Here is a 15,984-nt window from a genome sequence, read left to right on the forward strand (position 1 = left end):
AGTAGAAAGGCCTACAAGCAGAACACCTGTCCCAGGGAGATCATCTACCTACCCTAGGGAGACACACCACTTAGATCAATCAAGCATGAGACATCAGAAGGGCAGCATTTGCATAGAGGAAAAGCTGGACAGACAGGAATACATTGGTAAGGTGGGCACAGGGAAAGAGTAGTCACAGGGAGGAGATGGGAAGAGAGCCTTTTATTGTTGGGATTGTAATTGGGTCATGAAACTAAATGTGCAAGGGCTGTTGAGAGCAAAACAAATCTACTTTATAAATTTGCACCCAAATCACAACAACAATGAAAGCCTTGCCAGTGAACTTGCTAAGAAGATACATAAGGAGATTCTGAAGTTTCTGGCTTGTGTAACTGGCTATGGGATTGTGCCATCACTGAAACATAAACACTGAAAGAGGAACAAATGGGAGAAGTGTAGAAAAAGATCATAAAATCAGGTTTGATGTAATGAATATGAAGAACACTTGAGTCATTCAAATGGAGATATCATAAGTAGGTGAATATGAAATGTCTCTGGGTTAGAGATTTAAATATGTGACTTTGCATGTGTGGTAATTAAAACCAATGCGATCATGGAGGAGATCACTGGCAGTGGAGTATATAGTGAGATTCAAATACATCTTTGAAAGGCACTAAGGGAAATGTAGACTAATTGGGGTGAGGAAATAGATTAAAAATACTGAGAGGAAAAAAATCCACACACACAAAATTACAGAGATAATATAAAATAAAAAATGAGTTAGTGTTTGGAAAAAGGAAATGGGCATTCTACTGCAATAGTTACATATTTCCATTAAGGGCAAGAAAGGTACATTATGAATGCTTCCCTGTATTGTGTGTGTCTGTATGTGTATGTGGTGTGTAAGTGTGTGTGGGGGGAGCACAGAAGAATTAGGAAAGGAAACTCACTGACCTTAATTGTCAAACTTGTTTCTCTCACTTTATGTGAAGTGCACCAACAAGCTTTAATAATAGCTCTTGTTATAAAAAGAGTACTTGAGTTAGTTGCTTCCATTTCAGAGTTAAGAAAACTTGGCCAAGTGAAGTGAAGTGATTTCATCAAGTATTTGAATCAAGCACAAAGTTTTGTTATTGCTTTTTTTTTATGTGCTTCCAACACTAATTTGTAGACATTTCCTCAGTGTAAAAAAGTTAAACAACCCAGAAATAAAAAAGAACAAACTATTAAGATCATCTTGGGATTTACACTACTGGATTTCAAGCTTACTTAAAGCCTCAGGAGTTCAAATGTGTGGTATTTGTGCAAAAATATGAAACAGACCAAATGAATAATATAGAGTCCAGCAATAGGCCTACAGATATACTCATTTTATGGGTATATATAACTTTTAAAACCACATCAGTGGCTGTCGAGTAGACTTCTATTCATGATGACCTCACTGAATCATAGCCTATATATTGTAGTGTGGTGTAGTGAGTTACTTGGTATGGCTTTTCTAGCCAGTCTTTGTGACTCCCACCAGATGACTGTGTGGGACCACGCAAATAAGATGTATGGAGCTCTAATGTGGGGGTAGGTTAATTTTGTCATTCTGCTAGGTTTAAAAAGAGCCTTCCTAGAGGCAGAGGTGTCAGGATGGCCAAGTGGTTTAAGGCACCAGACTCAAGGTATACACCTTCCTGTGGGTATTCTGGTCTCCGCATGGAGGTGTGGGGTCAAATCCCACTTTTGACACAACTCTTTTGGGAGCTCTGATAGCGTAGTGTCTAAGGCACTTGACTGGTAACCAGGAGGCTGGCAGTTCAAACCCACCAGCCACTCCTCAGAAGGAAGATGAGGCAATCTACTTCTGTAGTGATACTGCCTTGGAAACCCAAGGAGGGGTCGCTATGAGTCGGGTCCAACTTGACGGCATATAACAACAACAACAACAGAGGCAAGGGGAGGATGTCTTACTTGGATCCGAGATCCCTGTGCTTGATCTCCTTGGCATAGAAGACTGGCAGAGATGACCAGCAGAGGAACCAAGAGGCATGAGGCAGAGCAGGGGGTTTGCTGGCCCACAGAGCAAGAAAGCTGAATCCCTTTGGGCAGAAGGCTTGCTGGTGGAGTGGGGTGCACCTATCGGCAGAGATAAAAGAGCTTTGTCACATTTGCCTAAACAGGGCAGAGGCAAGGCTGAAGCCAAGGAACAGAGAGGCGTGCCTGAGGGCACAGCAGAGGGGAGACTGTCCTGATCAAAGAATTGTATCCTTAGCACTGAATTGCTCCTGAACCTGAACCATAACCTGTTACATACCTAATAAACCTCAAAATTGTGAGTATTGTCTGTGAGCTCTGTGTGGCCATTGCAGTGAATTATGGAACCCAGCAGAGAAGTAGTGAGTGCCATAGGAGGGGCAGTTGGTGTTAGAATTGCTAAAAAGGCTGGAGGGTAGTGGTATGTCTGGCCGCATAGGAATCAGCCTTGGGCTGCTGATGGTGATTCTGCCTTTCCCTTGTGAAGGCAGAGGAGGTTAGAGGATGCAGCCTCTCTGATCTTTTCATATGTAGAGTAGAATTGTACTCCATAGGATTTTCTAGGTGTTTACCATTCAGAAACAGATCACCAGGCTTTTCTTCCAAGATACCTTTGTATGGCTTGGCACCATCCGATGGATTCCTGAAACTTCCTTACATATAGCCATTTTGAAAGAGGATCCCCTCCCCCCAATCTTAAAGAATATGGAAAGAATCTTGACCATTACCATAGCCAAAAACAAAAATTAATTTGAGGTGGATTATGTCTCTAAACATGGAACTGTTTGGATTGAATTGCATCCCCCAAAATTATGTGTTGTACATCCTAACCTCTGTATCTGTGGTTATAATCCCATTTGAGAATGGGTTTTCTTTGTTATATTAGGATTCAGTGTGGGGTGTGTTTTAAGTCACCTTTGCGACATAAAAAGAGCATATCAGGACATGCAAGCAAGCAGAGATGGAGGAAGATAAATGTTAAACCGCATGAAGGTCACCAAGGAACCAAAGAACAAGGACAATCCCCCAGAGCTGGCAGAGAGAAAGCCTTGCCTTAGAGCCACTACACTGAGTTTGGACTGCTGGCCTCCTAAACAGTGAGAAAATAAATTTCTGTTTGTTAAAGCCACCTAGTTGTGGAATTTCTGTGAGAGCAGCAGTAAGTAGGTAAGTAAAACTGGTGGGCTCAAGTATAGCAAGGATTGTAAGAATGGCACACGACCAGGCAGTGTTTTGTTCTGTTGTACAGAGGCTCACTGAGTTAGCACCAACTAGTGAGCACCTAACAACAGATAACTAAAACAGGAACCATAGTTTCTAGGAGGAAATAGGAGAATACATTCATTATCTTGGATTAGGCAAAGATTTCGTTATAAAAGCAAAAGAAATATTAACCATAAAAGAAAAATAAATGATAAACATGGGCTCCATTAATATTAGGAAATTCTACTTATTAAAAAGTTATTGATAAAAAGGTAAACTATAAACATCAGAAGATTCAATTATACATATCCACAAAAAGACTCATATCCAGAATATATGTCTATATGTGTGTGTTTGCATATATATGCACATATGTAAATATTTATCTACATAAAAATATAAACATACTTGCATACAAATATACATATAATGTTAGCTGTGATCAGAAGGAAGACTGGGCAATCTACTTCCATAGAGACACCACCTTGGAAACCCAAGGAGGAGTTGCTATGAGTCCAAACCGACTTGCCATCAGTGAGTGAGTTAGCTGTGAGTTTTCCATATAAGTGCTTTTTACCATACTGGGGAATTTCTCTTTTATTCCTAGTTGGGTTTTTTTTTTTTTTTTTTTACTGCTTTTATCATGAAAGGTTGTTGGATTTTGTCAAAAGCCTTTGTTGCATCAGTTGAGATGACCATGTGTTTTTTTCATTTTGTTTTTTGTTGTTCTGTTAATATGGATTACATTGATTGATTGATTTCCTTATGTTGAATCATGCTTGTATTTCTGGAATAAATTCTTGTTGTGGTGTATACCATTTTAATATGCTTTGAATTCAGTACAATCCACCATACTTCTGGAGGTAAGTTGAACCACACACTCTAGTGTCTTTTAAGGATTCTGTGGTTGTTTCTTGGATTTACTCATACCTACCTGACGATTCAGCTTTATTGAGTCTGCTAAGTGTGTTAATAACCATCCATTTGCTTTTCAGCTTACTATATTGTTGCTGTTACCTCTTCTCATTTCTTTGAAATGGAAAGGATAAAACTCACATAAGGTTCATAAATTACATACTCTCTAGGACAAAATGAAAGGCACACGCAAAATTATAGTAGACAGATATATAATTGCTTGAAGTATTAAACATCAAAGTAGATTTAGGGCCTAACTTGTATATTTTAAATTGCCTAGTTGTGTATAGATACCTTACTTATTTTCCTTATTTTGTAGCACGGGTTCTGATTGGTGGATTGGGCATGTGAGTAGCTGATAGCTCATTGCATAGGATCTTTGGAAATTATATGGACAAGGGAGGAGGAGAAACAGGAACAACTAGGCTAGGACTCCAAAAACAGTCTCAGTAGGGGCTAAAGATATATCTTCATCCTGAGCTCCAGATGGGCATTGATGAAATCAGTATTTTTCACTGAACCTCAATAAAGCATCAGAATCTTTCTCAACTTGGAACCCTAGGAAGCCTCTATTTATCCATGGCAGTTGACATTGGAGATAAAATTTTTTTCTTCTTCCAGAAGGGCATTGGGAGGAAAGTAGTTACTGGTATAATATGGAGACATTTACTTGTGAATGCCCTACCAAAACCAAGCCAAACTCACTGCCTGCAAATCAATTCCTATTCACAGCAACTCCCACTGGATTTCCAAGGCCGTAATTCTTTACAGAAGCAGACTGCCTCATCTTTCTTCTATGGAGTGGCTGGTGGGTTCAAACTACTGACCTTTTTGGTTAGCAGCCAAATGCCTTAACCACTACACCACCAGAGTTCCTTGAATGCCCCAGTTTGTAGTATAAAAGAGCTCAGTATCTCTCAGGGATGTTTCAGAATGATTTTCTCTTTTCCTCACTCCTTTATTATTCTCTTTAATGGTCTACAACTCAAGGCTATCCTAGAACTAGGGGCAGGGCACTGGGAGGAAGTAGAGTATCAAGAGGGCAGAGTCAGTCTCTGAGAGCTGACCAGATCCTTGGAGATCACCTTGTCCATGCTCCTCAAATGACTGATTAGAAAACTGAGGCCCAGTTTGGAATAATCCCTTGTTCAGAATCACATGGTGAGGCAGGGGATTAGCTCCTCTCCAGTGCTTTCAGCTGTATCACCAAGCCCCCCTGACAGCCCATCTCATTGCGAGTCTCCTTTGTCAGCCTAGATGTAACAGGCTAGTCACTGGAAAATAGCAGTAGTGGATAGTAGTGGCTTGAACAGGTTGTTGTGGATTTGGCCTGGTTTTCTCCTCTCCTAGCTCTCAGTCTCTAAAACTTTGTGATTGATTGGATCAAATAATACATGTAATCTTGAACAGCTCTGACTACATTCTGATCTTCTAAAAATGTCCTTGTTTTTTCAAAATTCTTCTAGCCGCAAGTAAGCAGATTTTAAAAAGAAAAGAAAAAAATAGGAAATTAAAATGGTCTTTGTAGCCTGTTAGATATTTCTAGGGAGATAGCCCAGTTGGTAGTAAACATGGGAATAGAACATCAAGAACCTGGAATCATAAAGTCCCTTTAAATTTAATTCTACCTGTTTTATAATTAATTATATATCCCAATCATTCTTTCCTTGGGCCTCTTTTTTATTGGAACATCTGGTCTCGTGAAAATGCTTGCTGTGTTGAATTAGCAAATGTTTGAGGACAACAGTTATGCCACAGGAGCAGCAGTAGTAATTGAACCCACTTATCTCTGACTTTTTACAATAATAGACTAATACACTATTTGTCTTTCGGTGATTGACTTATTCAACTCAGCATAATGTCCTCCAAGTTCATCCACATTATGTGGTGTTTTGTGGATTCTACAAAAAAGCTGAGGTAGATTTTCTATACAGTAACTGATACAGGAAATTATCTCACCTCTTTTATCAGCCTCCAAATTCTCTTTTGAGGTTGGAGAAGAAAAGGTTCAAAGTGGATGGAGAAGAAAATGTTCAAACTCCAGGCAATAATCTCCTGACACCTTAATGACACCCCATTAGCCTAAGGAATCAAAACCTGCATTTAACCTGACCAGCCCAAGCAAGGCAACACGGGAGAATCCCTTAGGATTAGACTTTAAAAAAAAAAACAGCCCTCCTGTGCCTGGTCTATGCAAGTGAGTAGCAGAACAGGCCCCCATTATCCCTTGTGAAGGTACAGAGGGCCAAGAAAATGATCAAATCAGAGAATATTTTATTTTGAAGACAAAATTCTTAACTTATGGGTCATTAGATCCTCTTCAGGGGTGGGAATGCTTTCAGCACCTCATCCCCAAAGTCCCAGAGTCAAGTTAAAACATAAGGATTCCCTGTTGTTGTTGTTGTTGTTGTTGTTGTTATGCGTTGTTGAGTCGGCCCCAACTCATAGTGACTCCTCCTTGGGTTTCCGAGGTGGTATCACTACAGAAGTAGATTGCCCCATCTTCCTTCCGAGGAGTAGCTGGTGGGTTTGAACCACCAGCCTTCTGGTTAGCAGTCAAGTGCCTTAGGCACGGCACTACCAGTTTGTTGATACTCATTTTAAATTTGACCTTATATTGCTTATGATGTGCTAAGCACTGAGATAGATGCCAACAATTCAGACATGAATAAGAGACAAGGTTTACGCTCACTTTGTGCAGGTATTTGAGAAGGAATAGTTATCAAGAAACAAATAAGCTAAGTTGAGATTTTAAAAAATGAAAAAATAAAACAAACTGAGGAGATGGGATATGCTCTTAAGTGGGATCAGGAATTGGGATGTATATGTGCCTGGGGCTACTAGCTGGGCAACCTTCATAGTCCGCAACCTACATTTTTCTAGCTTAATTGTCCAGTACTTCCCTGGCAATTTCACCAACTTCTTCAGAAAGCAGAATAACAGAGAAGGTGACACCTGTTGTGGAGAAGTCAACCTAGAAGAAAATAGTGATCTATATGGGTGATCACTTGACGCCCTCCCTTCAAGTTCCCATATCTACTGAGAAGAGACAGCCCCTCTGAATGAAACCTCTGGAGAGGGCACACATCAAAGGATATGAGGAGTCATATGAGTAAATTCTTTCAGTCAGTGAGAAAAATTAGCTATTTTCTTGTTGTTGTTATGTGCCGTCGAGTCAAACCCAACTCATAGCGACCCCTCCTTGGGTTTCCAAGGCAGTATCACTACGGAAGTAGGATAGCCCAACCTTCCTTCCGAGGAGTGGCTGGTGGGTTTGAACCACCAGCTGTCTGGTTAGCAGGCAAGTGTCTTAGCCACTATGCTACCAGAGCTCCCTGTTATGTGCCGTCGAGTTGGCCCCGACTCATAGCGACCCCTCCTTGGGTTTCCAAGGCAGTATCACTACGGAAGTAGGATAGCCCAACCTTCCTTCCGAGGAGTGGCTGGGGGGTTTAAACCCATCAGCCTTCTGGTTAGCAGTCAAGTGCTTTAGCCACTATGCTACCAGAGGTCCTAGCTATTTTCTTAGGTGCCATCAAGTCAGTTCTGAAAAAAATTAAACCTCAAGTTACAATACTGAAGTTTGCTTTTGGCAAAATATTGAATAATGCAGGAGACATCAAAAGAAGATAGATGGAATACATGGAGTCACTGTATCAAAAATAACTGCTTGGTGTTTAACTATTTTAGCAGGTAACATATGATCAAAGACTGATGGTATCGAAGGAAGAAATTACAGCTGTACTTAAAGCATTGGCCAAAAAAAAAAGCTCTTTTAGCTTGAGAAATGTTGAACGTGTGCTTCTTCTTTTTTTTTTAAACCCCACTCATCTCTGTTTGTCTTACTGTTGTAGCTTGTGTGTTGCTGTGACTCTGGATGCTATACCACCTGTGTTCTCAAATAACAGCAAGGTCAACTATGGTGGACAGGTTTCACAGAGCTTCCAGATTTAGATAGACTAAGATGAAGGACCTGTGATATGCTCCTAAAAAAATTTGCAGTGAGAACCTTGTGAATAGCCATGGAACACTGTCTGATACACTGCCAGAAGAATGTCTTCCTTCAGGTTGCAAGGCATTCAAAATACAAGTAGGGAAGAGCTGCCTCCTCAGAGTAGAGTCAATTTTAATGCTATAGAGTGAGTAAAGTTTCTGGGACCTTCATTTGTTGTGGCATGACTCAAAATGGGAAGAAACAACTGCAAACATTTATTAGTGATGAGAACATAGAATGTACAAAGTATGAATCTAGGAAAACTGGAAGTCCTCAAAAACGAAATGGATTGGATAAAGATCAATATCCTAGGCATTGAGTTGAAATAGACTGCTATTGGCCATTTTGAATCAGATGATAATATGGTTTACTATGTTGGGAATGACGAATTGAAGAATAAAAACCAAAACCAAACTCACTGCTGTTGAACTGGATGCAACTCATAGTGACCCCTTCTTGTGTTTCTGAGGCAGTATCAGTACAGAAGTAGATTGCCCAATCTTCCTTCTTAGGAGTGGCTGGTGGGTTTGAACCTTCAGCCTTCTGGTTAGCAGTCAAATGACTTAAACACCATGCCACCAGAGCTCTCAAAATGGTGCAACATTAATCATGAAAAAAAAGAAAAAACTTTTCAAGATCTATGCTGGAATATGCTGTCAGTGATAGGATAATATCCATATGCCTACAAGGAAGACTATTATTCTAATTTATTAATTATCACTATTACTCAATTGTATGCACCAACCATTAACACCAAAGATGAAGAAATTGAAATTTTTTTACCAATTTCTGCAGTCTGAAATTGATCAATCATAAAATCAAGAGGCATTGATCATTACAGGTGATTGGAATGCAAAAGTTGGCAACAAAGAAAATGAATCATTAGTTGGAAATATGACCTTGGTCATACAAAAAATGATGGAGATCACATGATAGAATTTAGCAAAATCAATGACATTTATTCCAAAAATCTTTTTTCAAAAACATTAATGGTGATTATACACATAGACCTTGCTGTATGGAATACACAGGAATCAAATGAACTCCATATGTGGAAAGAGACAATGGAGAAGGTCCATATCATCAGTCCAAACAAGGCTAAAGCAGTACCGACTATCAATTGCTCATATGCAAGATCAGGTTGAAGCTGAAAAAATTAGACAAGTCCATGAGAGCCAACATACAAACTTGAGTATATCCCACCTGAAATTATAAACCATCTCAAGAATAGGTTTGACACATTTAACATTAATGATCGAAGACCAGACAAGTTGTAGGATGACATCAAAGAAATTATATATGAATAAAGCAATAGTTCATTAAAAAGACAGTTGTGGGATGATGTCAAGGATATCACTCATGAAGAAACCAATAGGTCATTAAAATACAGGAAAGTAAAAAAAAAAAAAAATGGATGTCAGAACAGATTCTGAAACTTACTCTGGCATGTGTTGTTCTTGTTAGGAGCTATCAAGTTGGTTCTGACTCATAGTGACTCATAGTACAACAGAACAAACACTGCTCAGTCCTGCACCATCCTCACAATCCTTGCCATGCTTTAACACGTTGTTGCAGTTTCGATGTCAATTCATCTCATTGATGGTCTTCTCCTTTTTCACTGACCCTCTACTTTACCAATCATGATATCATTCTCCAGGGACTGGCCACTTCTGGCAAAATGACCAAAGTACACGAGAAAATGTCTGGCCATTCTCATCTCTAAGAAGCATTCTGGCTGTACTTCCAAAACAGATTTGTTCCTCTGGCAGTCCATGCTATTTCCAGTAATCTTCTCTAACACCACAATTTAAAGCATCAATTCTTCTGAGGTCTTCCTCATTCATTGTCCATTTTTCACATGCATATGAGGCTACTGAAAATACCATGGCTTGGGTCAGGCACACCTTAATCTTCAAAGTGGCATCTTTGCTCTTAACCTTATAAAGAGGTCTTTTGCAGCAGGTTTGCCCAGCACAATACCTCATCTGATGTCTTGATTGCTGCTTACATGGGAGTTGATTGTGGATTCAAGTCAAATGAATTCCCTGACAACTTCAATCTTTTCTCCATTTATCCTGACATTGTTTATTCATCCAGTTGTGAGGATTTTTGTTTTCTTTATGTTGTGGTATAATCCATATTGAAGAGTGTAGTCTTCGATCTTCATCAATAAGAGCTTCAAGTCATCTTCATTTTCAGCAAGCAAGGTGTTCATCTGCATCTCACAGGTTGTTAATGAGTCTCTCTCCAATCCTGATGCTGTGTTCTTGGATTATTTGCTCAGTGTACAAATTGATTAAGTATGGGGAAAGTTTGCAACCCTGATGCACATCTTTCCTGATTTTAAACCATGCAGTGTCCCTTTGCTCTGTCTGAATGACTCCCTCTTGGTTTATACACAGTTTCCTCATGAGCACAATTAAGTCTGAAATTCCCATTCTTCTCAATGTTATTCATAATTTTTTATGATCCACATAGTCAAATGCCTTTGTACAGTAAGTAAAACACAGGTAAACGTCTTTCTGGTATTCTCTGCTTTCTGTCAAGATCCATCTGACATCAGTGATGATATTCCCCATACCATACCCTTTTCTGAATCCAGCTTGCATTTCTGGAAGTTCCTTATCAATCGACTTCTGAAACCACTTTTGAATTATCTTCAGCAAAATTTTACTTGCATGTGATATTAATGGTATGATTTGATAATTTAGGCATTCTGTTATATCACCTTTATTTGGAATGGGCACAAATATGGATCTCTTCCAGTCAGTTGGACAGGTAGCTGTCCTCTAAATTTCTTGGTATAAACAAGTGAGCATCTCCAGCACTGCATTCATTGAAACATCTCAATGGGTATTCTGTCAATCCCTGGAGCCTTGTTTTTCACCAATTCCTCAGTGCAGCTTGTATTTCTTCCTTCAATAACATTGGTTCTCGATCACATGCTACCTCCTGAAATGGTTGTATGTAGATCAATGCTTTTTGGTACAGTGAGTCTGTATTCCTTCCATCTTCTTTTGATGCTTCCTGAATCATTCCATATTTCATCCATAGAATCTGTCAGTATTGCAACTTGGGGCTTGATGTTTGTCATTAGTTATTTCAGCTTGAGAAATGCAGAGTTTGTTTTTCCCTTTTGATTTTCTAATTCCAGGTTTTTGCACATTTTGTTATAACACCTTACTTTGTCTTCTTGAGCTTCTCTTTGATAGCTTCTGTTTAGATTTTTACTTCACCATTTCTTCCATTTACTTTAGAGCTTCAGTCTTTTCTGATACCCATTTTGGTCTTTTGTTCCTTTCCTGTCTTTTTAATGACCTTTGTCTTTCTTCATGTATATGTTCTTTATGTCATCCCACAACACATCATGTCTTCAGTCATTGATGTTTGATGTGTCACATCTATTCTTTAGACGGTCTCTAAATTCAAGCAGGATATAATCAAGACTGTGTTCTGTCTCTTGTAGGCTTGTTTTCATTTTCTTTGGCTTCAACTTGAATTTTCATATGAGCAATTAATGGTCTGTTCCACAGTCATCAACTGGCCTTGTTCTGATTGGTGATAATTGAATTTCTCCATTGTCTCTTTCCACAAATGTCTTCTATTTTATGCCTATGTATTCCATCTGATGAGGACCATGTGTATACTTATCATTTATGTTGTTGAAAAAGGGTATTTGCAATGAATAAGTCCTTGGTCTTCTAAAATTCTATCATGTGGTCTCCACTGTCATTTCTTTAACCAAGGCCATATTTTCCAGCTACTAATACTGTATCCTTGTTTACAACTTATGCATTCCAATCACCAGTAATTATCAATTAAATCTTGATTGCATGATTGGTCAATTTCAAACTGCAGAAGTTTGTAAAACTCTTCAACTTCTTCATTAGTGCAATTTGAATAATAGTAGTATTAACTGGTCTTCCTCGTAGGCATATGGAGATTATCCTATCATTGACAGCATTGTACTTTAGGATAGATCTTGAAATGTCCTTTTTGACAATGAATGTGCCACCATTCTTCTTCAATTTGTCCTTCTTGACATAGACCATATGATTGATTATCTGACTCAAAATGCCAAATATTCATCCATGTCAGCTCACTAATACAAAGGATATTGATCTTTATGCATTCCATCCCATTTTTGACAACTTCCAATTTTCCTAGATTCATACTTCATACATTCCATGTTCTGATTACTAATGAATTTTTGCAGTTGTTTCTTCCCATTTTGAGTTGTGCCCCATCAGCAAATGAAAGTCTTGAAAGCTTTAGTCCATCCGCATCGTTCAGGTCAGCTCTACTTTGAGGAGGCAGCTGCTTGTGGTAGAGCCCACCATGGAGTTGATCGCCAGTCTCATCATGGGGAATAACTACCACCAGCTGCCCAGCCACTCAATCAGGCCCAGCCAAGTTGATACAAAAACGTAACCACCACAGGAAGAATATTCACCATTTCTCAAGCTGAAAGAACTGAAGAAAACTGTGAGCTCAGGACACTGATATTAGATAGAATTTGTCATCAAGACTTGGGAAATAAAACATGTAGTCATGTCCCATAGAGTGACCTTCTATTGAATGGTGGCCCACCTGGCCCTCATAGAGCCACAGAAATGTCAAGGACTCATATTAGGGACAAAGAGAAATTTTTTTGAGGGTTAATTATATATAGTGGAGTCCTGGAGGGGGGAGGTATAAAGGTTAATGCACTTGGGTGCTAACCAAAGGGTTGATGGTTCAAGTCCACCAAGAGATATCTCAGAAGAAAGGCCTGATTATCTACTTTTGAAAAACCAAGAATCGAAAACCCTATGAAGCACACACAGTCTGACTCTGACACACATGTGGTTGTCATGAGTTGGAGTCAATTCAATGGTAAGTAGTTTTTAAAAATTATGTATAATGAAAGTTATGGAAGTTATGTAAGGACAAAAAGGACTCAGTTCCTGTCCACTTATAGCCCTTCTGATTTACCCTTTCACAGCCCCAAGAAAACATCATTAATCAGATCATGGACTAAATGGCCAATTATATCTAATATTAGTGGGGGGTCAGGTGGGCAGGAAATGTGAATGAATAAGGTAGGAACTTTATGTACAAACACCATACCCCATCAGTGGGATTTACCTGAAAATTCTCATGGGAGAAGATTTAGGCCCAATGCAAAGGGGATAGTGGTGGATGGGAGATAGCAAGTGGGATTTTTATGTTCAGGTATCACATTTGCCTATGAAAGTATCCCAGGCATGCCCCCTCAACAGTTTTTTTCTGGGAACCATTAAATTCTAAGGGAAAATAGCTGGGCCTATGTGGAGGGGATAACAGGAGCTGTCAGATGCCATACAGGATCTTTATGTATAAACCCAGTTTATGTTCTCAAAATAAGACAAACATAATTGAAATCATCTTCACAAGCCTGGCCATTCAAACTCACCAGCCACTCCTCAGAAGGAAGATGGCAATATACTTCCATGGAGATACCACCTCAGAAACTCAAGGAGGGTTGCTTTGAGTTGGAATCAACTCGACAGCAGTGAGTTTGGTTTTGGTTTTTGGTCACACAGCATGAGGTAAGCCCAGGCCACAGGACACAAGGGAAATGGAAGGGCACAGAAAAGGGTAGAAAATCTTCTTGGCAATCTGAAGCAGAGTATCTGGGATACAAGTGAAGTTTAAATGAAAATCTTACATGTTCATAATAGCAACCTACTCCAGGAAAACAGGCAAGGAAGAAAAAGATGACACATGTTATCTGAGAAAATGTTCTATGTTGGGAGGGGTAAAATGGGCTTGCCTGAAGTCAAACAACCTCTGAGTACTGGAACCAGGATTAAAACTCAAAACCATCTTGCCTCAGAACAAATACCACATCAGCTCCCAGAGAGGCAAGATGAAAAAGTGAAATGAAGAAGAGTTGCTAATTCCAAGATCCTGGGTTCATCCAGAGACCAAGTCAATTTATATCTTTGAAATGGAAAAACACAGAAAAACTACCTTTATTGAACCTCATTAATCCCTCTTACCATTTTTCTACTGTAAGAAATTTACATATACCTTACTTTATAGGTGAAGGTCATGATCTCTCCCCAAAGTGTACAATATCATGGGATTTTTCTGATGGAAGCTTTCTTCATATACCCTATTGAAAACCACTCCATGACCATAATTATACCAGAGTAATATTAAAAATTTCACCTCACAATCTAATTCTGTTGTGTAGAATAATCAGGAACACAGCAATTCCAGAAAAAAGTATGTATATAGCTTGTTCTACTGTTATGGTAATCATTTGGTTAACAGTTTAAAAAGTTTTATATGCATTTTAAAACAACCATGATTTATATAATTAAGACTTTCCTATTATCTTTGCTTTAAAGGATAAATACTATTTTAGAACATGATTTCATTTGTAAAATTTTATCAACAGAACTGTAGTCTCCAAACTCATCAAATCCTTGTTGTTTTCTAGTATTTATTAAGGCTTGAGCTAATACTGGAGCTTTTCTGTGCTCAGTTCATTCTTAGGAATTCACCACTGTGTGAATCCTCTGATGTACAGTGAGTTGTGATTTCTGGATCAAGGCTTTCCCACATACAGTACATTTATAGGGCTTCTCCCCTGTATGAATTCTATGATGTGCAACAAGGTCTGACTTCTGGGAAAATGCCTTTCCACATTCAGTACATATGTAAGATTTCTCTCCTGAATGAATACGCTGATGACCTGGGAGGTGGGACTTTTGAGAAAAGGCTTTCCCACATTCAGTATACACATAAGGCTTTTCTCCTGTGTTAATTCTCTGATGTCTGATGAGCTGGGACTGCTGACAGAAAGCTTTCCCGCAGTCACTGCATTTATAGAGTTTCTCTCCAGTAGGCATTCTCTGATGTCTGATGAGTTGTGAATTCCAGGAGAAAGTCTTGTCACATTCAGTACATTTGTAAGGCTTTTCCCTAGTTTGAATTATCTATGTATAGTGAGTTTTGTCTTCCTGCTAAAGGTCCTGGCACTGAGCACATTTGTAGGGTTTCTCTCCAGTGTGAATTCTCTTATGTATTATGAGATGGGACTTCTCACAGAAGGCTTTCCCACATTCAGTGCATTCATATGGCTTCTTTCCAGTATGAGCTCTATGAAGTATAATAAGCTGTGATTTCTGGGAGAAAGCATTCCCACACTGACAACATTCATATGGCTTTTCCCCAGTGTGAATCCTTTGATATATAATGAGAGGTGATTTCTGGGAGAAGACTTCCCCACATTCACTACATTCATACTGTTTTTCCCTGGAATGAACTCTGATGTAATAAGGGAAGATTTCTGAAAGAAGGCTTTTCCACATTCAGAACATTCATAACATTTCTCCCCTGTCTGAGCCCTCTGATGTACAATGAGGTGTGACTTCTCACTGATGTCTCTTCCACATACACCATAATCATACGGTTTCTCTCCAGTATGAGTTCTTTGTTGCATAATGAGCAGTGACTTCTAGAGAAAGGATTTTCTACACTTAATACATACACACTTCTCCCCTGTTTCAATATATGTATATTGAATAAAAGATTGCTTAATGCTGAGAATGTTACCACACTGATTCCCTTCACAATGTCTTATTCCATTAAGAATGTTCTCATTCTTAGAATGGAAAGAACTGTCTCTAGATTTTCTCTCACATCCAAAATTCTCATCAGTGTTCACACCCTCTTGCTGAATGGAGGTGTGCCATCCCCTACCTCCACCCACCTTCTGGACTGGCAAGAATTCCATCCCAGTCTGTGTGCCCTGACAGAGCCTGGGTGCCCTACCCCACTTCCCCAGTTTTGTATTTAAATTATTTTTTCTCCTTTTTATTTTTTTTTATCTTACTTAT

General features: G+C 39.1%; 1 non-coding gene and 1 pseudogene across 1 annotated transcript; one reads left to right on the forward strand and one right to left on the reverse strand.

The window, feature by feature from the left end:
- The first annotated feature begins 1,611 nt into the window (after positions 1-1,611).
- On the forward strand, positions 1,612-1,716 carry TRNAL-CAA. Its single transcript has 2 exons — positions 1,612-1,649; positions 1,671-1,716. It is a non-coding gene; the product is annotated as a tRNA-Leu (tRNA).
- A 12,918-nt stretch (positions 1,717-14,634) lies between these two features.
- LOC103199384 overlaps positions 14,635-15,984 on the reverse strand; it is a 4,896-nt pseudogene continuing 3,546 nt past the window's right edge.

Source organism: Orycteropus afer, unplaced genomic scaffold (assembly GCF_000298275.1).
Source record: "Orycteropus afer afer isolate SDZICR_OR568_19922 unplaced genomic scaffold, OryAfe1.0 scaffold00110, whole genome shotgun sequence".
Taxonomy (NCBI): domain Eukaryota; kingdom Metazoa; phylum Chordata; class Mammalia; order Tubulidentata; family Orycteropodidae; genus Orycteropus; species Orycteropus afer.